General features: G+C 48.2%; 1 protein-coding gene across 21 annotated transcripts in view; it reads right to left on the bottom strand.

Moving 5' to 3' along the window:
* The window catches only part of CTBP2 (C-terminal binding protein 2), a 166,066-nt gene that overhangs the window by 116,470 nt on the left and 27,078 nt on the right, over window positions 1-22,518 (bottom strand). For 18 of the 21 annotated variants that reach the window (XM_070573211.1, XM_070573768.1, XM_070574063.1 and 15 more), the window contains one exon: window positions 205-308. The exons of 1 other annotated variant lie outside the window; for it this stretch is intronic. The gene's annotated coding sequence lies outside the window, so the exon portion shown is untranslated. Of the gene's footprint in view, window positions 1-204; window positions 309-12,647; window positions 12,888-22,518 lie in introns of those variants that run through there. 2 more of the 21 variants (XM_008521056.2, XM_008521057.2) reach the window with 2 other exon arrangements.

Genomic DNA, 22,518 nt, shown 5'->3' with positions numbered 1-22,518 from the left:
AATTACACGTATTTTGCTTTTGACAAATGAAAATACCAGATGCAATTAATTGAAAGACAATCAATATGATCCTGCTATTAGACATCCCAATGAAACATCCGGAGGCTGCCGGCGATCCATAGTCATCAACTAATTGAAAACACATTCCAAAGGGGATTTTAGAAAACCTGAACTTTTACCTGGAGATATTGTACAATAACTCACCAATATAAATCTGTCCACAAACTCTACAGTTCACACGATGGGCCGTCTGTCTTTTTAAGGGAATCCAGCTTCATTTGTTCAAAACCATTTAAGGCGATGAAACCCTGAAAGCAAAATGAACTGGGTCAGTGAAGCTGAAGCAGTGATTTTTTTTTTGCTGTTTACATCTAGCCATCCTTTAATTGCATTTTTCCAATGCCTTCGATTCTAAGCTACCAGAAGTTATTAAATGGTTTCATTAAAAATACTATTTGTCTTGCTTTAGTCACACACCAGATCAAATTAAACAGTAGAGCACCAGAACAAATGAACCCTTTCCATCTATTTTGACACAAAGCCAAGTGTGCCAAACCAGAAGGTGATATTGTCTCATCAGCGTGAAAATGTCATTTAGCTTTCTTTACATCTCCAAGAAGCAAGCAAAGGGACAAAACAATCGATACCTTCAAGCAAAAAGTATTACCAACAGTTTGAGAAATATGGAATTATAAAGTGCAATTCATAAGCCCATGGTTTATAAGTTATAAGTGCTATTAGCATAAATGCTGACAACTGTTAATCCACTGAAACTCTGATTAACGGTCGCAGTTGTCCATTAATAGAAGGCATTTTAACTTACTACTGAAATTGATTACTCAGTTAAGAATTCAATCCTAATGTTCAATAAAATTGCACTTTCTTGGCAAATGCAATATGAAATGAGGTGATGCATTAAACTGCCCTCACATTTATTTTACTATACGTGGAATGAAGAGGAAATATACGGTGCCATCACGTTATCTGAACCACTTCCTGTACACACAGAGCTGTGGGAGCGGCAGGTGGGGAAGTTACTCGTCCTGAGGCCGACAGAAAAGGCAAACCCCTGGGCAGCAGACCCGGCCAGGTGTCTTTTCTGTGGTTTTCCCACGCAGAACAGACCGAGTTTCAACACTGGGGTTGCTATGCGACTGCAGTGTCCATATCTTAAGGTAGTCTTTCTCAAGTCCCAAGAGAAAGGAGAAGTCCGTTTCACGGAAATGAACTGCTGCAGCCACTGCCGACCCTTTCCCAGTCTACCTTATGGTCAATCAGGATTCGAATGGTATTATATTACAATATGTATGAAATGACCATAAGCAGCGTCCCAGCTACACTCTACTTTTCAAACCATTCAAATCTTAGGAAGCCAAGATACAGTTCATAGATTTTTTTTCTCCTCTTTTAAAACAATGGGCTCATCTCTTGAGATCCAATCCTGTGACATGTCCTGCACGATTGTGCAGCAAGTCAGAGAAAGGAACCACTGGACCTCCCAGGCCTGTCCACTCCCCATTCCAAAGGAAACCACGCTGCTGGGTGGTTCTCTCTGTAATGTAATGAAGCGGAGCATTCGAGGGTTCCGACATCAGCTGGCTCCTGCTTCACAACTAGAACCGAGTCAACGGCAGAACGGTTCTCAAGAACTACTCAGGAAAAGGGAGGCCTCTCCAGTCAGGGTTACCATACACCCAAGGTCAAGGAGTAGTTCATCCCAACTGCGCCCCCACATCACCTCATACCCCAGACTTTCTAATTCAAGGAAGCTGGGGGGGGGGGCGCGTGGGGAGGCAGGACACATTCTACCCTCTTAAGTGCTAGGAAAGGAGGCACAGGCATAGGCTCTCAATAGTCTCAAGCCTTAGTCTAAGGACTCAGTGCAGTTTCCCATTAACTAAGCACGTACTACAGCCAAAGGATCATTCTTTTAAGGTGGCAACAGTTTGCCTAGCAAATTCCTATCCACCCTTCAAAACTCATCTCATAGGTATCTCCTGTAACACCCTCCCTACTCTGATGGCCAGGCTGCTTCATCCCCTGCCCATCCCCAAGTCTCTAACCGTTAAACACCTAGATTCCATGATATTCATCTCTGGATTTCTCCATATCTGGAACATAGTAGGAAATCAAATATTTAACTAATTCACTGCATAACAGAAGTTATATTCCCTGTATAGTATTGCTTGTCCTTGCATGTCATGAGCTTCCTTCTTCCTTCTATTTCCAATGCTTTGCAAGGTAGACAGTCAAATGTTTATGGATGTAAAGAAAGAATCTCCAAAAATACAAGAAAGTTATACATAGATATGTATACATATATATGTGAAGGGGTGGTCCCTTTTGGGGCACCCCGAACTTAACCACTAGGCCACCGGGGCTGGCCCACTTCTTGTTTTTTAAACAAAGATCTGAAGACAAATAAAGCAACATATTAACATCTAATTAATCTTAGTGACAGGCACAGACTCTTAATTTGAGATACTTCACGTAAAATTAAACAAGGAACAGACAACTGTGCCTGTGCAGAAGGCTTCACAGAGGAGGTGAGGTTTCAAGGAATTTCAAGCCAGAAATTCGGGAGAGCCTGCAGACTGCCCGAGCAAACGGTGATGGCTTATTTAGCGGATTAATAACATGAAAAGGCCTGGGAGACTGTCGGAATCTTTAAAGCAAGCGTCCATTGTTACTTGAAGGCAGAAAGAAGTACTTAAAAAGACTGGAGCTACAGAAAGGCTAAAAACTCAAAAACACTTGTCTCAGTAGATGCTTGATGACAGTACAACGTGGAGCAGCGCCCCGCAGATTCGCCAGGGGAAATTTTCTTGGCAGAATTTCTCTAAGAACTTCCAGGAGTCTACAAGACGACACAGAAATGACTTAGCTGATTAAAATCACCACCGCTCCTAAACCAGCACCCACAGGAGCCTAAGCAGGCTGTTCCACTGAGTAATTTGGCCTCGGTGAGGACACGCCAGTCAGCTCCCAGGTGACTCAGCTGCTTCTGGCCAGGGAGAAGGCCTCCTACTTTTGGCCTGTGCCATCAACCTGGGTAAGTCTATTAAGCATCACTTGGTAAACGTGTTCCACCTACAGGTGATGACAATGAGGGGTGGGCACCCCCCCCCCCACACCCACAGGAGAGGAACAGCAGCACCCAGAGCCTAGAAGATTCTGAACAAAGCTGTGGACCTGGGGTTTTCTACACACAGGAAACTAACAATTTAAGACACAATGCCTAGAAGGGTCCCCTCCACCTGGATTTTCAGTTTCTTCTGTGAAGTCAGGCACATGAAAATTACATTTTAGGTATATAGTTAAGCCTACTTTTCTGAAACTGAATGAGATGAACCCCTGGAAAATCTGATTAGACCCTAAGATTTGCTCTAAAAAGGTCTGGAGGAGGGTCTGAGAGACTCCGCCCTGGCTCATTCCAGGAGGACGAGTCCTGCCCTCACTTGAGCTTCAGCCCTCTTTTGGAATGGCTCCTGTGCTCTGCTTCCGTGCCCTGCACAGCATCAAAGCCCTCCACCAACCAAACTGTCGAGAGAGGAGAGGGCACTGGGGCGGCTCAGCCTGGGCTCCGCCAGCACCGTCGCCCCTGGGCTCCGCCAGCACCGTCGGCACATTTACCTAACCAAGTGCCCACTTTCTCGCACTTACTCTGCATGAATTATTTCTAATGCTGTTTCTTGCATCCAAGGCTTTAATGTGCCAGCTCTTGTTACAACTCGGGACCTGCCCTGGACCCCACCTGGATTCTGTGCTCTGACTGACTCACACTTGGGTTATCTAGGCTTGAAAATGCCCCTCTGCTGTCCTGCCACAGGTGGTGGGGGCTGCTTCACCCCGTTTAAGGGCAGAAGTTCCTGCCTCCTCCTCTCCAGGATGGCCAGTGAGGAAGAGCGTGCTGGGCTTGGGCATTCATGAGAAGGAGAAAAGTCCCCAAGCGGTAAACGTGAACAGACGCAGGAGGCCCGGGTGCCCGGGAGAACACCAACCTCATCTGGAAGCTGCTGGAGGCTTCCATGGGGCTTGCCCTTCTCCATACTGCGCTCACCTCGGATCCAGGGGGCCCATTAACAGTGACTACTTAAACAGAAAACCAGAAAGTAGTCCGCAAAACCATCCCTTAAGACAGTCACAAATTTACTGCAGTAAAGGGCTAGTGGCAGGGGACAGGGAGAGAGTGTGGGGTTGCCAGGACACCACACAGAAGAATCCCAGGTCCCACAGGCCACTATGAACAACTCCCTGGGACTCCGTCCTGCCTGAGATGGGCAGGGCCCTTTCAAAGAGACAAGGAAGTTGGGCCTGGAGCCTGCATACAGCAAGTACTCAGTAAACACTAGTCATCATCAGACTTGGCACATGACTCTAGGACAAAGTTTTCATCATCAGCATCTTCTAAGAACCAAACTCATCTCTGCCCATATCATGAGACAAATGGCTCATAGTTACCACAAGAATCCAACACTCCTCACCGGGTCACTGAGGAGACGACACGCTCCCCTGGGAGGGTGGCCTCATCCTCACCTCACTGAGTTGTATGCAAGCAGGGCTACGCCCCAAAAAGAACAGGGGACTGGGTGAAGAGCCATCCAGAATCCTGGCCTTCTCTTGTAAATGTTCTCTTGGCACAGATGCGGTGGGCCGGCGCTCTCAAGAGGGCTCCCGTTGTTATCAAATTTACAACTGAGCCCTGCTAACAGGACGCCTCCAGGAAGTGCGCCTTCTCCCGCAGCTGCAAGGCCCCACCTCATGGCATCCTGCTGCCCACCGTGCCTCGGGGAAGGGCGGCCCAGCTGGGGCTGCTGCCCAGAGGGACCCACAGAAAAGGAACCTGAGCCACAGCTCCAGAGAAGGCTCACCCTGCCCAGCCAAGGAGCCCATCGTGACCTGAAGGTCTGTGTGTCCAGCCCCCGCAAGCCCTATTTCCATCTAGTCACCCCTCTGCTCCAGACACTAGCCCCATAGTACTGTTTTGGGGTGTCAGCCTGTGCGAGAATGGAGTGACTCTCGTGATGGGGCCACAATAGGGACATGAAGGCATGGGAAGTGGGTGCCAGGGGCCTTCCCATGAATCTATAGCAGATCCCCACAACTATTTCGAACAGCAGATGGCAAGAAGTCTCAGGCAGATGTGGAACCCAGAAGTTCACAGAGAAACCAAATGCCTGCCCTCCAAAACTGACCTGCTTGTATCAGAAGAAGTCCCTCCGGCCAGACACACAGACACACACACAGACAGTACGCAGGCGTTAATTTTGGGCCACACGCAGCTGCACCAGGAGTGCTTTTCACAGGGTGCCGTGAGCACCCGGGGCCCCTGCTCCAGAACGACAAGGGAGGGGCACTGGGCTCCCTGTTCCGCACCCAGCCCAGCCAGCTGAGTGGCTCCTCGCCCACACACTGGCCACCCTCAGCAGGTCTCCCACCGTGAGGGTGACCTTCCACTCCCTGAACTCCCACCTCTCGTCTGCCCTCCCCTTCAGAGTTGCTCTGAGGCTGTGCGGTGCAAAACGACCCACAGCAGAAACGGGATAGCATCGGGGCAGCCACCAGCAGACTGGGCAGGGAGAGGCAATCTGCATGCTGGGGGCACAGACGGGCATCTCTGAGCAACAGAGGGAGGGGAGGGGTAGGGCGGGCAGCGGCTGGGATTCGGCCTCGCCCCTCCTCTGCCCCAGGGCTCACCACGCTGGGCCACACGTGTGATCTGCCCTCTAACCAGGACCTCAGGGTGACACTGAGGAACAAGCCCAAGTGGCCTGGGATGGCGCCCCCCACTCCCTCCCCATGTGTATTTTATGCGCCTGCCCAGTCTTTGGTTATTAACTCAACCCCAAAAAACACAGCCCATCAGGCACGACGCAGTGTGGAATTCTGGTTTGGCTGTCACATGGTAAAAACCCAGGAAACAGCAACGTCCACCAAGAGCTACACATCCCGAGATCGGCCAAGACAGAATTCACACGGTGACCCGAGACACCTTCACCTCAGCATGGCCAGGTTATTCCTTCTCAGGATTCAGTTCCACCCACTATTGCCTAATAATAAATAAACCATATGAATTAGCTTTGAAACAATTATCCTTTATTCATGGGGGAGAAAAGCCAACCCTGAAAGCTAATTCCTTCCAAGTCCCCACACAGCCCAAGCTGGCATCGAGACACTTAGGGTCAAATCAACACTTCATTATAATCTCCCAATGTCCAAGAGTTTTGACTTCAATAAGAAAAATGCCCTCCAGGCAGAAACTTTACACACACAGTCTTTAGGGAGAGAATGTTTGTGGAAATTTTGTAATATTAAATATGTTCAGCTGGTTTTAAGTTTTAAGAATGTGAAAAGGACCAAGAGCCAAGATTTTAGAACTCTTGTCTTCAAATATAAGGACAGCCAGTGGAAAGCTGTAAGGGAAGGCTTGGAACTCTGCCACTTTTTTAAGGAAAACAAAATAGGATATTTTCTCAGTGCTGTCTCAGATGCAGTCAATTAATGTGTCCCTTCCTCTGCTCCATCTTCAGCTTTTTACTTTTGTACCCTTCAGAGACAGCAGATTTGAGACGGGCTGGGTGACCAGGAGCAGCCTGGTAGCACTTGCTGGGCTTCAATCTGCTGGAGAAACGCCCCACTCTCAGTGGCTCCAGCAATGGACACAAACAAGAGCATGAGGCTGCCAGATGGGGCAAAGGGGAACGGAAAGAACTGGAAAAACGAACACAGAAAGCAAACTGATAAATGGGTACTGCTGATCAGGGCTGGCATAGGCCAAGTTTTGAAAGGGAAAAAAAAGTGAGTCCATGAGCAGCAACCCACACACACAATGACGTCATTTTGGGAATTCAAGCTGCAATCCCACACCCCAAACTGGCCTTGGAAGGGAAGGCAGCTGGCCTGAGCAGCCTGACCCTCGGCTCACAGCAGCTTGGCTGTGCCCCACGTGTCCACATAAGAAAGTCAGACAAGCCAGGAAGCTGCCTGTTGACTCAGAAAAGACCAGAGGAGCGGGAGGAGTCCTGGCTAGGGGGCCGGGACCCCCTCAAAATCAGCCTGGCTGAACGGGAAACCTGGACGCTGAGATCTCAGTGGACCTATCAGGCCCCTGTGGCCGGCAAGAGGAACAGGTGTAAACGCACATCGCAAAAAGACACTTGCAGGTGTCTCATGGATGGCCTTTCCTGGTTCCGCACAGTAACTGAACAAGAAAGCTATTAGCCCAGGTGCGCAAACCTCTGAGAGATGGTCCGGAACCTGTCAGAAGGAATGGAAGGAGAGATGGGCTAGTCCAAGAACAGAGCTGAGCTAGTGGTGACGTCTAACCTATCAGGCATCTTGAAAGGATGCCCCAGCAGGCTTCTCTCCCTGGTACAGCAGAGGGCACCACAGAGGAAGAGGTGTTGTCTAGGCTTCTTTCTGTCAGGCGCCCCAATGACACCCTGTTTTACAGGGGCCACGGGGTCAGACGGCAAGCAGAGGGTCTCCTGAAGCTCAGCACAGCGACATAAAACCCATCAGCCAACAATCTTTAAAACAAAACCCACTGATGAGGGAGCCACATGTTGAAGAGTTGGCAAGACAAACCCCCACTGCGGTGGGAGAATGGAGGGCACCTTTGCTGAAAGCTTAGGTTCCACGCCCAACCCCGTTTTACCCCTTAGAGAGTAATCAGATGAGGAGTCAAGATTTACATAAAAATAAGAAACCATCTAAGATGTCAAAAAGAGAAAATAGTTGGATAACTACCTCTCCCGATTAACTATAGAGATATGCGGCTATCAAGTCACATCTATATATCATAATATATGATATCTGTATCTCCAGTTCATTTAGTTTTAAAAATTCAAAAACATTTAACGACATAGGAAAAACACTTACAGGCTAAATGGAGAAACAAACATATAGAATCCAAATCTTACATAAATTTTAAAATATTCTTTCAACAGTGAATTTCTTTTTTTAGAGTGTACATATATGTATGATACAGAAAATACACCCCAAGTGTTAAAAGTTATTTTTCCATGCTAAAATTAAAGGTGATTTTTAAAATATGTCTTTCAGATCATAAAAATTGTCTATTATTTTAATTTTCTTCATACGTTCCTATATTTCTGCATGTTCTGCAAAGAACAGATTTGCTGCAATCTGGAAAAAAGCACAGTGAAATGCTGTGGGCTCCTACCTCAAGAGAGAGGGAACTGAAGCTGGGAACGCTGAAGAGAGAGGCTGCCTCAGTTCCCAGGCCGTGGCAACACTGCACGATCCCTCCATCAGGAGGTAGTCCCTAAGAATGGCTGCACTACCATGGTGGGTTTCGAAGGAATTAAGGGATCCCCTCTATCCCCACGCAAGTTCAATCTAGAAAAAGGGTGTCCCTCTTGGGGATTCCGACGCATACGTCTGAGTTCCAGTGGCCAATCAACCTGGGAGAATCCCAGGGGGTGCGGACAGGGGGAGGCGCCAATGCAGTGGGATCCCCCAGCCCCAGTGGGGAGCTCCGGACCCACCGTCCCCCAGAGCCCACTGCAGAGGACAGGACTGAAGCACCACTGGGTGAAGCCCAGGCAGACTTCACAGGTTCCAGCCAAGTTCCTGGCCACAGATTAGACTGCAGACGCAGCAGCAGGGAGAAGCATAAAGAAAGGCATTATGACTTGAGAATCAAACGGCCAAGTCCACGATCTCTAAAAACTTACTCGCGAGAAAAGTGACCTGCCTTAGGCTACATGCAGGATGCTGAGCAGGGCAGTGAAACTGCGGGAGAGCCCCGCTGAGCCCGCTGCCCACTGTGTCCTTGCCCCCACCCCTCAAGTGTCGTAGAAGGCACCGCCTGCTGTGCCTGTTGGTGGTTGGGTTAGTTGGTCAGCTCAACACGAGCAGAGACAGAATCCAACTTTCATCTTAGAGAACCAACCAACTAATGGTTAAGAGCTCCGGAATGAGGCTGCGAGCGGCCCTAGAGAAGTCCCCTCACCCCCGGTTTCGCTTCCTCACGGATGAGCCCAGGATGGGACCATCAGTACCTCCTTTCTGGGCATCACAGGTGACACTGCAGGTAAAGTGCTCACACAGTGCACGGCCCACTGGAAGCACCGAAATAGCTCTATTGTTTCACAAACACCTTACTAACAGGACTAAGTGAGTTCAAAAACTCAGAGTCCTGGACAGAAAAAAGACCTAAAGAAATTAGGTTTTGTTTTATTTCAAACTAAATTTATTCAAACCCAAACCTCCAGGTTCAGGGGAGATTTAAGTTTAAAAGGAAGTACATCACTGCCATCAGATGGCGCAGCGGCTGCACCTGCAACATGTGATGTCTACGACAAGGCAGGGCATGTTGCAGGAACAGCACACAGAACAGCTCTGCAAACACACTGGAGGGAAGCACCCAAAGGTCTAACCGAAGGTAATGTCATGGGGCCAAAATGTATTTCCTTTAGGGGCAACAGTTCTATTCTTAACAATAAACCCCAGGGCCAGAGACCTCAGAGACTGTCTCATCTGGGAATGTGGAAACCACCCAGCCCATCAGAGACAGAGGTAACATCTGTCTTGACTCAGTCCTCCCCACTCCCCACTCCGACGCTGTCAGGAACACTTCACAGTGGTGTAAACCCCCAAAGAGCCCGACACCCACAACAGAACAGCCCCTTCACATCCGACCAGAGTGCAGACCACCCGGTTGTGTTGGTCTCTGACACAAATGCTGCATCCTCTTACCCAGAGGGATCCAGGACAAAGAGAGAAAAGCCAACAGCCCAACCAACCTAGGCACACCCGCAGCCCCCACAGCTGTGTGAGCCCATCCCAAGCACCAGGTGGGTTTTCAGTCCAGGTTCTTCCTAGGTCCCAAATCAGGCAGCACTGCCTGCAACCAGCAGCAACAGTGTTACTCCAGGCAAAGAGAACTGCAGAGCCTCAAAAGAGCATGTAAATACTATCTATTCATTCATAGGCATCAAGTAAATAACGCTGGGAAGCCTGAAATAACTTCCACACATACCTAATGATTCAGTTGCATTTCATTAATTTTGAAAGTACAGACAACGTTTTAGCATGGATGTTCATGGGGGTAATAATTCATAAATGCTGTCCTCACTCATATGATGAATGTGTAAATAAACTCACATGTATATATGTTCAAAACACGGTGCAAATTTGCTTTCTGAAGGAACGACAACTCAAAATTTTCATTTTGAAATAAGATTCTCGGGACTCATAATTTTACAGTTCTCATGAAAGCACGCCAAAGCCACCCAGGTGCCCAGGGCTTCCTCCTAAAGAAACCATGCCGACACAGCCTCTACTTCCTTTGTGCATCAGGCCCGCACCCCACGTGCTGCCATAGCGTGACTGCTAATAAACGTCAAAATTCAATCATCTTTTATGTCAAGTTTTGTTTCTCCACATATTTCAGTCAAAGTCCACTGCAGAAACACACAACACAGATAAACAAAACTCACAGGATGAAAGGGGCTTTTCCGCTGGTTTCCTGAACCAGAAAAGCCAATGTGGCACCAGCTACTCCGAGCATCACCCCAGGAAATTTGCCGAGAAATGGGGCCAGCTAAGCGGAGGACAGAGACGCCCAGTTCCCCTTGACATCAAGTGAGGAAGAGTGGTCTTCTCTAAGACGGGTTTCCTCTTACCCAGTGCTCCCATCTACAACTGGGTCAAAAATCTTTGAATGGAATATTCCTCATCAGTAGAAAGGGACAAACTAGTGACACATGCGACACCTTGAATGAATCCCAAATGGAACTGTGCTGAGTGAAAAAGCTCAATCCCAAAAGGCTACATGTTCTCTGATTCCATCCATATAACGCTCTTAAATGACAAAATCACAGAGATGGAGAACAGATTAGCAGCTGTCAGGGTTAGGGACTGGGAAGGGGGCAGGACATGCCAACTCTCGAACTTTCTCTGAGTGAGCTGCGTCTTGGAAGCCAGCCAGCCCCGTGGACAACCACGTGCGCCTGCCATGAACTGTCTTGGCCACCTGAAGTGGGTGTGGCTATAATGTACCGTTCTGTATCTTGACTCTGGTGGTGCATACTGGAACCTATCCACGTGATACAATTGAACAGAAGTAAATTCATACCCAAATGAATACATACAACGCTCTGGAACCTGAATAGCTGTGGATTCTATCGACACTAATTTCCTGGTCTGTTACTATTGTTTTGCAAGATGTGACCATGGGGGAAACTAGGTAAAGGGTATGACTTCACTTACAGCTACATGTGGTTCTATGATTACTTCAAAATAATAAGTTTAATTACAAAAATAATAAGCAGGTTTGCCCTGTCTTTTTGGTTGGTTTGTTTAGTTTGGCTCGCATAGACCAATAAAGAAGGCAATTCCTTTCTTCACTGGATTGGTGTTTACAAAAATGAGCCAAGCCTGTTGACACGATTCACGCACTGAACTAGGATCAGTTTCTCTGGCCCAGGAGCCCATCCTGCCCCTCAGGAACCAGAGCTCACAGCTCCTGAACCCTGACCTTCTCCACTGAAGTTGGCAAAGATGCTTGCTACGTAAGTTCTTTCCTGGGAACGGGCACAACTGCCTGGGTTCTCTCTCCCAGCTGCTGCCAGGCACCCAGGGCTCCTCAGGTCACATCTGATAGAGGGCGCCTTCTCTGGTGGAAAAGCTCTGGAGAGGACGAGGGACAAAACCAGCCCCCAAGGCGGCTCTACACTGGGCAAGTGGGCACACGGGTGAGGACGCCAGGACTCCCTGACAGAGCCGGGCTAAAGCGAAACCACAGGCAGCAGGCTGGAACAGGCCAAGACCGTCCTTGGCTGACACACGGCTGTATGCTGGGCTGGCCACCTTCCAACACCCAGCTCGCTCAGAGAAAGTTCTGGAGCTGCAGTGTCCTAGTAGTTCACCAGGGCCAGGCGAGACACCTGCCCGAGCTGACCCACAGCGACATTCCTGCTTTTCCAGCAGCCTGGGGACCTTGCTGGTGCCCTCGAACTCCACATCAGCCTTTTGTGACAAAACTTCATCACACTGTATCAACCTAAAGGTCCTTTGTGGAGTTCCGTGTCTGTCCTTCGAGATCCCCTGTGGCCTCCCTTTTAAGGAGAGCTGGCACACACTGCTTACACTCCCTGGTAACTCCCTGCTGATTCAAAGAATCCAAAAGAAGAAAATTACAGGAGCGTCTTTGCTGTTTCCGCCGTCATTGTCTGCAGGGTTAGCTTTCTCCAATTCATTCCACAGGAGTTTATCCTCAATGTCTCCCAGTGACAATAATGAAGGCACCTCCCTCTCCCCAAAATGTGCCATTAGGGACAAGCATACCCATGAAAACATATTTCAAGAATAATATTATTTTTTCAGATTCTATAAACCAACCCTTCAATAGTCATTTACTCAAAAAGCTGAACAGCTTTCAAATCACCGACACTGCCCAGCTTCCGAGCCGCCAAAGAATTAACCAGCGACTCTTCCACAGGGATAAAAATTACAGCCCATATAAATTAAATATATAATTTGATTAAACATGTTTATGTCTTTGCGATGACATTTAAAATAGAAGTAATCATTTTCTTTCTTAAAAGAAAAACTCTTTCAAATATAATTTGAAGCTGTCAAGCCTATTTCCTGCCACAGATCTTTTAAATGTCACATACCTTCGAAAGGGGATGGCAGCTTCCTTTTAAATATGCAATTCCAAACAGTGCGTTCTGAACCAAGCCTGTATTAAAATACACCGCTGGCATTTATCCTGATTAAGAATAGCCCTCTCCCCTTGCTCCTGATGGATCTGCTCAGGAGCAAGCACCCAGCCGCTCTCTCCCCATCTAACTCCAGAGTGGTTGGTGCCACTGCAGCTGGCCGTGACCCACAGGGCCCGACACCAAGTCACACCCCCAATGCCTTAAGGGGGCAAAGGTATCCTCTTATGATTCCCACAGTTTCCCTCCCAGCTATCTTGCTGAACTCTGCGTAACCCAATTTTGGCATAGCATCAACGGCCCAATTGTAAGACACTGTTAATCAGATGCAAAGCAAACTCCGAACTCATTCTCCTAAGTCAATGACCTACATATTCAATTGCTTATTCTCCAACTCAGTAGCAAACACCGAGCTATATTTAAACACACAGCACAGATGTATCTTTCTCCTGAAAGGCGTAGAGATACAGATAAGCCTCATACTCTAGCCCTCCTCCTCTTCTCAACTTAAGGAATGCAAACCTTGTCAACATCAACTGTTTGGCGAACTATGAAGAGAACAGGATGGTCCATGCCTCCATTATTTTAATAAGAAAGTACTAAGTGTCATTTTTGTAAAAAGCAAATGTGAGCAGCAACTCCACTGGAACTAAGCGAAGTGAAGCCTGGTTCACACCTGCCTCCCCAGCACCTGGCAAATAGTAAGCAATCGGAAAGAAAATGGATGGAACGACTTAAGTCAGTTATGTGTGGGTAACAAGCATGTTACATACCAAGTGTCCAAAGGGGATGCAAATACTCCTTAACTGCTAAACCTCGGTACTAGGAACTGACATCTGAATAATCCTGGACCCAGTGGAGATGACAGCAAGAGGAGCAGAGAGCTCTCAGAGTCTAATCTAAGACTGGGTCGGGGGGACTGGCTTTTCACTGCCAATCTCCTGCTATCTTGCCCAAATTTGATGAAATGAGGGCAAGTCAGCGCCCCCAACCAATGTTGGAGGAGGATCCTAAGAACATCAAACCTTAAGATGGCAGGTTTAAGAGACCAAATAGAAGATGGATCCCAACCCAGCCCAAAACCACAACAGGTAGCCTCCTCCTGGGAAAGGGGTGCCGTACTCAGGGGAAGGGCAGGTCAGGGAGGGGCCAAGACCACATCCCACAACTCCGGGGGGAGGCTTGTAGACAGACTGCAGTGCAGAGGACCATGGCTGAGGGGACGCACTTCACAACCAAAGCCCAGATCCAGGCCTGAGTCCAGAGACCTCAGCTGCAGACACTTTCCTGCCATATCCAACTGTGTGACCTGAGGCAAGTCCCTCCGCCCCTCGGAAACCAACTTCTCAGGAGTAAGGAGTGGAATGCCACCCAAAGACACCAGGATTCCCCAACGCAAGGTCTAATTCCATTTAAAATAGGCAATCATGAAACAAATAAAGCCAATTCTCAGTCACTGGGGCTTGAAAGAAATCAAGAGGGTGGAGAAGGAAGAGTTATAAAGGAGACTCCTCTTTGTCTTTGGATTCAGGCAAATTCCCTTTCTTGGGCAGCAAACTCCGCCCCTACAGCGTGGAGAAGAAGGGCTGGTAAGCACCACCCATGAGGCCAGAAAGCATGGATGAACTGAAATTCAGAGTGGGCCCAGGCCCATCAATCAGTAAAGTGATGCTCATGTTCCTTCTTGACCACAGTGGCCCTTCTGATTGCTTCCTGCACCCCCAGCCTCTCCCTAAGAAGGGAGCCTTCCTAGTTAACACCACACATACTCCCATCTCCCCACAGCTTGGCCCACAGAAGTGATCAGCCAGGTTCCTCCCAGTCAACTCTCCAGGGCTCCAATGTTGCATTTTGAGCCTTGCTATCAAGCTTTCATTCTTATCACCTACCAAATATATATACACATCTTCATACAGTCATGCATCGCTTAACGACGAGGATCCGTTCTGAGAAAATCATCATTAGGCGATTTCATCGTTGTGCAAACATCAGAGAGTGTACTCAAGGGGATCAAAATTTGCCACTCCAAAATGCATCTCTTTAAGATGAGGATTACTTTAGGCTGATTATTTTTAAGAAACAAACTACTCAGAAAGTTTCTCTTCTTACCTCTCCCTTAACTGCCTCAGAGAATTCGGATTAAAAAGACCTCTCAGGAAGCCAGCTATCACCTTAGCATCACAGGAACTAGGTGGGAGACAGGGAGGAACCTAGAAAAGCCTGTTTGTTGGGCTCCCTCTGTGTTCTTCTGTTTCTGTGCGGCCAAACACTTGTTTTTCAAAGTTTGCTCCTTTCTACCTACCTGTGAATTGCCTTCCTTCACTTTGAAGTCCCTGACTTTCCTCACCTGCAATATCCTCTTTTGTCTTTAGCTGAGGATGGTATTTAAGGTGAGGGCTTCAGCCATTTTGGCAAGTTACTCAGTTTTCCTGGGTTTCTCTTATGCATACGTGTTATTAAACTTTTTGTTTTTCTCCTGTTAATGTCTCATGCAACTTAATTCTTAAGACCAGCCGGAAGAACCGAGGGTAGAGAAAAATTTCTTCCTCCCCTACAGTACTTCCCTAGGCTACATGGTACTAATCATACGGGACCACCATTGTATATGTGCTCCACATTGACCGAAGCATTGTCACGCGGTGCGTGATTCCACATGTGCATATTTATATATACATCCAAAACCCTGGTGAGGACTCTTGATGGTCAAAGCAAGCAGCCCTTTCTCAGCTGCCACTCATCTTCCCAGCTGAACCTCACACATACCACTCTCGCCATTTTGATACTCCAACAAGAGAGGCAGGTACTATGAAGAGAGGCAGACCTGCAGATAAACACAACAGAACCTTGTCTTCAGGGAGTTCCAACAAGCAACAAGAACAGAACATCCTGTGCTAGAGACGCAGACACGGAAGGAGAGCTGGAACTCTGCTTAAACTCCCATTCACACGCTCCCAGATCAGTTCCTTCTGCCAGTCCCGCTAAGGAGCTCCGGACGCACCTCATCACCTGCCTTCCAGACATTTGCTCGCCAACTGCAGGTCCCACCTACCCCTGAAACTCAGCTCACCCACAAGCACAGTCATCATCGCCTTACCCCTTGGAGTCCCTGTCTCTAACCAAAACAAACCCACACCCAGCCCTATCTTCCAGTTTGGGTTACTGGAACCACCCAGACCTGCCCCAACTCTTGTCCACCTCCAGGTGTGAGAGGCCAGCAAGTCATCCCGACACTGCCCCTGCACATCAATTCCTGGGCACGAAGTAAAATTCCAACCATCGTCTCTAAAACACCTATCAAAAGCCCCACTGAAGTAAATACTTTTTTGGAAGAGAGAATGACCCACTCCAGTTCAATTGATCAATATCAATTGGCCTAGAGGCCGGCCCCGTGGCCGAGTGGTTAAGTTCACGCACTCCGCTTCAGCGGCCCAGGGTTCGGATCCTGGACGCAGATATGGCACCACTCGTTAGGTCATGTTGAGGCGGCATCCCACATGCCACAGCTAGAAGGACCCACAACTAGAATATACAACTATGTACTGGGGGGATTTGGGGAGAAAAAAAAAAAATGCACTATCTGTGACGCGCAATAAAATGAGATGTATATACCTGTACACAGCTCCCGGTAATGAAGCATTCTCTTTATGACCAGCTGAAGGAGACATGCTGTCTCTCTAAACAGAAAGAGAGAGAGCTGTTCACAATAGCCAACTACCCTGAAATTTGCAGTTGCTGTGTTTGCATTTTTTATCAGCTCTGGCCCTTCCTCAATCTCATCCCCTCTTCTAGCATCCTTTTTTTTTTGCTGAGGAAGATTCACCCTGAGCTAACATCCATGCCAATCTTCCTCTATTTTTTAGTATGTGGGCCACTAACAGAGCCATGTAGGTCTACACCTGGGAACCGAACCCAGGCCGCCAAAGCAGAGGGCGCTGAACTTAACCACTAGGCCACCTGAGCTGGCCCAGCATCCTATGTTTTTGAGTCCTCAAAGTACTTGCTTGAAAGAGGCAGGATATAAATAAATAAAATGGAATCCACTCAAGAGGACACATTAGTAGCCCTATAAACCAAGTCTCCGAAAGCACTGGCCCTAGAGAGAGCTCAAGAAGCTGGCAGAGGCCTCCAAGGCCAGCGGGGCCAGCATACCCAGGGCGCCAGGCTCTTGGAGGGCTCAGCTCACAGGGTGGCTGATCTGCAGGGAGCTGTCTAGATCAGCCGCTCAGACAGCATCCTCACGCTGAAACAAACCAGAAATAATGTGCTGCTACATGATTATCAGCAGACTCCAAAAACCAACCTGTCAGTCATGGATGCAAAAAGGTGGGCACAGATGTTAGGAAGAAGCAGGAACCAAGGGGCCTGACCCTCAGGCTTCCCTGGAGAGCACAGTATTTGGGGAGAGACGTAGCTGGAAAAATCAACGAGCGTTCTGAATACCCAGGGAATGCCAAGAGAAGCAGGCCCCCTCTAAATAAAGAGGGCCTGGTTACTCTTTCCAGAGCGGTGAACTCCACAGCCCACTTGCAGCAGAGCAAATGGTGCAGACTCTGCATCTGTCTTGCTGGTGGAGGGACCAAGGGAGAAGAGAGCGGCCCCCCCACCTCATGGCACCACCCTCAAGTCAACAGTCTAGTAAATGGTTTAAAAAGTAGCTCCACCTTCCATACACGATTGGTAGCAGTGTAAAACTTTATAACTGCTTTATAAAACTAAACACACACCTAGTTTATGACCCAGCGATTCCATTTCCAGGAGTTTACCTAAGAGAAATGAAAACATATGTCCATAAAAAGACATGTACAAGAATAGTCCACAGCAGCTTTATTCAGAATAGCCAAGAGCTGGAAACAACCCAAGTGTCCACCAATGGGTGGATGGGTAAACAGCAAGGTAGGTTCCTGCAGTGGAATACTAGGCAGCAAGTAATAAGGAACAAGCAATCGAGCCAGGCTACAGCAATCAAAAATCTCAAAAACATTACGTGGAATAAAAAAAGCTTTTGCAAAAAGGTATATATAGTATAATATGCATGTATGTATAACATGTATATATGTACATTATATAGTATTATATTAAGTTTTGGAACAGGAAAAATAAACCATGTTGGGGGGGGGGGGAGTGGTTGCCTGAGATTGGGGAGATTAGAGCCGGGACTGCCTGGAAACAGCCATGAGGGAACTTTCTGGAGTGACAGTATGTTCTAAATCTTGATAGGGCCTTGGGGTCCACAGGTGCATGTGTTTGCCAAAACAAATCGATTGGCAGACTTAGGATCTGTGCATTTCATTTTACCTCCTGCCCCCACTCCCACACCCCTGACCACCTCCCCTAAGTTTTACCTCAAAGGAAAACAAAACAAAAGGAACCACAAACAAGCACAGGCAGACCTGGGGGAGGCGGGGGCCGGGGGGGGTGTATGTCGGTTCACTGTAGAATCACGTCCACTTGGGGAAACTTTTAATTAATCCACAGAGGTCCTGTCTCTGGAATGAGGACCACAGAAACCCCTGGGAGGCAGGGGCCATTTCTCTACCAAGAGGTGAAATCCCGGAGGCCCAGGGAAAACCACCACTCCAAATCAACGTGTGGGAACAGCGTGCATCCAAGTAACGCCCGTCTCCCCACGAACAGGTTTATGAATTCAAGGAGGCCCAGGACACACCTGGGACTGTTGGCATTAATTCAGGCTGCTGAAACAGGAGGTCCCCGCACAGGAAAAGGGCCTCGGTCGGAGTAGACCCCACGGTAGTCACCTCTTCATCATGCAGGTACCAGGGCTTTGAGGCAGGAGAAAAGAACCCCAAGAGCAGACCGCAGGGTTTCTGAACCACCGCCCCCCTGCCGCCCCGCCCCGCCCCGAAGCCTCTGCAGGGGCAGGGCAGCCTTTTGGCCGCAAACAGCTCCCAAAGAGCAAAACCATTTCCACGGGCCCATTTGGAACACCACTAAATGCCATGAGACTGGAACGTGGCCGTCGTTAAATGCTGTGTCCTATAAAAGTCGGACTTCTCGGTCTAAAGTTGCGTTCCCAGCACAGGTCACATGTGGGCTACCCTGACCAGCCTCTCATATCACCCAAGAGGCTTTTAAAGTATTAAGTATAGAAAATACATGCAACTGCCCAGTTAAAATACAGGGTGCGGACACTCCAAAAGGTCAACATGCACCCGCTCTATTTTCATTACTGATGCTTCTGCACCCAGATTGCAGGGAAGCTACAGTAAGCACCTTTAAGACATACTGTGCTGTAAGGCAAAACTAGCAGAACCATCCAGAAGCCCTGACAGAATCCTACATCTCTCTGAGCAGGGCAGGTCCTAGGAATCAGTGAGCACAGCCCTCACATTTTAGGAGCAGGCAAACTACAACCCGGGAGAGAAAACAGAGACTGTGCCCAATCTGGAGGATTCCTGGGCACCGTCCCTCTGACCAACGTTATTTTAAACTCAACGCATATTAGTAGTTCAGGTCCTCCAAAAACAGACACAAGACAAGATGAGCCGTGCAAGAGACTTCTTGGGCAACATGAAAAGGGAGCCGAGAGAGATGCGGGTCTGACTCTTGTCGAGGAGACAGGGAAGGAAGGAGGCCAGGTGGGAAAAATCCTCGCCTGCTGTGCAGTTCAAGGCCAGAGGGGATCCCTGGGCAAAGGAGTCCTGAGTCTCACAGGAACAGCCTGCCCCCCAAACCCCAGCCCCTGGCACGCTCAGGCCCTGGCTGGGAGCAGCCCGTGGGAGTGCAGATTCTGTGAATGCGGTGCTGGACTCCAAATTAGCATGTGGTAGGTGGGGCCACCAGTCAACTACATTCCTAGAAGCAGAAGATCAGAGAGGCACCTTTTCAGAGCTGCCACACCATGCCAGGGCCCTGCTACAATTCTAAGACCCAAGGCTTGCTTCTGAGCTTCTCCAAAGACTGACAATCAGACGTTCAGGGCCACCTGGCTGCACCCATAGCCTTCAGGTGGATGTCACTTGGCAGGTGTGAGGCAGGCAAGCCTTTCAGGGATGCCCGCCCTCAGGGAGCTCACAGCCTGGCAGGAGCAAAGCCCCCAAACAAGAGAGAGGAGGGAGACAGAATCTCCAGGACTTAGTACATAAATGGATAGAAAAGGGAAAGCCATGAGGCTGGGGCTGGGGAGAAGGGGCCGCCTTCTCATGGGGGGGGGGTTAGATTGACTATCAAGGTAATCAACTATTCACACTAACTATACTCGTTACGTTAATGCTATCTGCTTTAACAAACTCTAAATTGAATATCAGCTCAACACAACAGAAGCTTATTTCTTTAACAGAAACAGGTCAGTGTTCCTGATGGGTGGGCAACTCTTCACAGGGTGAGTCAGGGACCCAGGATCCTAGGCATCCTCTGCTGGACTTTCCTCACTCAGTTGACAATCAAGGAAAGAAACTGGGTAAAGCCCCCCTGTCTAACTATGTCTGTCAGGAAGTGACACTATTCCCACTAGTGCTCCAGCAGCAAGGACTCTCCTGAGGCCCGCGGTAGATGCCTGGGTGGTGGCTGGGCAGCCTCTCCAGCACTAAGTCCCACCTGTGAAGGGAAGCACAGACCTCTGGTGGACATCTGGTTGTCTCCGCCACACTCACTTTCCAACTCAGTCTCAGGACAGGTTTATTATTTTGGAACCAGTAAAGGCCACTGGGTCTCTCAACACCAGAATCCAAGGCTATCTGACCACTGAACCAAATCTGAAAAGAGATGCCAACAACTCTAGAAAAGTATCTGTTAAATTCTCTTGTTGCCACACAGCTGTGGCATTAAAGTACAAGTGTGGTCACAACTGGGCTTTCACTGATTAACTTAAAAAGTTGAGCAACTGTCCCTCTATTGGAAAATGCCCAATTCTAAAACTTAAAAGTGTGCAAAATGCTTTCATGTCCATCAAGTCTAAGATACCATCAAATCTTCGACCCAGCATGATCTTATAAACCACTAAGAAAGAAAGAAAAAAATATTGTCAATTAAACTATGGCATGCAATCAATTTTATAACACAGCTTAATCCCAGAGATGTTAAAATGTTGAAAACCCAAGAAAGAATGGTGCTTTTGTTGAAGTCTTCCAAGGACCTGGTAAGAAACACAGGAATGGCCATTTCACACAAAGGGAGCCCCAGCCCAGGGCTGCTTCACTCAGCTGGTGAGGGGAGACTTGGGGAAGCCGGGGGGGGGGGGGGGGGGGCAGGCAGGCGGCGAGGTTTCCAACCAGTTTGACTCGGCACCAGGATCTGGGTCAACATTCCAGCCCGTCTGAAAACTCTCAAAGACCAACCACGCTCCAGTATCCTCACATCCATACAGATTCTGCTTCAAAGGCAAATCAAGCACCTTGGATATAATAGTCTTATAAACTCATTTGAATTAAAAAAAAAAACTCCACTAAAATATGGGTTTTCATCTGCATAACACTTTACCAACAAATTCCACGACATTCAAGTGAGAACAGATGAAGTACTGAAATATCAAAAACAAGAATCCGATTTGGTAAACAGTTGAGCGCTGTTTTCACATCATCCTAATGAATTTAGTTTCAATAAACACAAATCAGCAAACACTCTGAAAATTTTAATGGTATGGTGCAAAATGATGCTTTGAATGACAGCCCCAGAAAACGAACTCTTTTCAGCATGTGACAGATACCACAAGAAGAGAAAAATTCAAACGGATGACTCAGTTCAAAGTGTCCGCTTATGGCCAGTGGATCTGAACTTGGCCCTGGCTTGCTTCCCACACAAACCTTCTTGGGCTGTGAGAGCAGCAGCAAGGAAAGGACCTCTGGACCCCTGGATCCTGCTCAAACTGCCAGGCACAATCTAATACCAGGTGTCTTGGTGTGTGCAAATATAAGTGTACAGCAGATGGGTCAGCATCCACAAAAGATGACAAAGATTTCTGGTCAAATTCCTGCCCAAGGCAGGCTCCTGTCTCTTTCTCCATCTCAGTATGACCCTCAGCATCAAGCGCAGGTTGCTGGGCAGTACCTGGACACTTGTATCTGGGGATGGTAGGATACAAGCTAAGGTGGGCCCAGCCTCCTCCTCCTCCCTGCTCACCTGCCCCCCATCCTTGATGTTTCAGTCCTGTTATCACCCTGAAAGTGGTACCCAAGTTAAATCTCTGCTGTGCGTTTACTCGCACTTTGATAAACTCAAGTGTACAATGACCAGGAGACAGCAAGACACGCTGACACCCTGCAGGAAAGCAGGCAGGGCCATCTCTTCCGAGGGGGTCTGAGAAGTCATTCATCCGAGCCCTTCGTTTTCTCCATTTGAAAACAGATGCTGTTTGGAGGTTGTAATTAGAACACATTTCACTATAAAAAAGACTGGCCTGGCCTTTCGAAACGACGTTCTTGTCTTGGAAATAATAAACCAAAATTAACAAATTCAGAGTTGTTTTTAGAAAGAATCCCAAAGCCTAATAACTTCCTTAAAACACAAGTGTTCCCATCTCTCCAGACTGCGGGCTCATGGGGACGAGGAAGTGCCTCCCTGAGCCTAACACGTGGGAACTGACACATGACTGATGGAATTCTGAGTGTCTGGGTGGACACTTGCTGGCCGAGGCGCCAAGATTGGAGGAGCTTTTTTTTGCAGGGGCAATGAAGTTTGGTTCCAAAAAGAAAGGTACATAAAGGCATTTAAGACTCCAGTGGTATAATGTTAAGCAAGAAACAAAAGACTACAGATCAGATTTTAAAAGCATATGGTCAGAAGGAACAAACGCAAGCATTCAAAAGCCATGTACTGAAAAGCACCAGTTACTGTCCACTTGCTATGCGTACAAAGACTAAGGTGGCCCCCA

This window comes from Equus przewalskii, chromosome 1, assembly GCF_037783145.1.
Source record: "Equus przewalskii isolate Varuska chromosome 1, EquPr2, whole genome shotgun sequence".
In the NCBI taxonomy this organism is placed as follows: Eukaryota; Metazoa; Chordata; class Mammalia; order Perissodactyla; family Equidae; genus Equus; species Equus przewalskii.
Note: the sequence above shows the minus strand (reverse complement) of the source record. Positions and strands in the feature narration are given on the sequence as shown.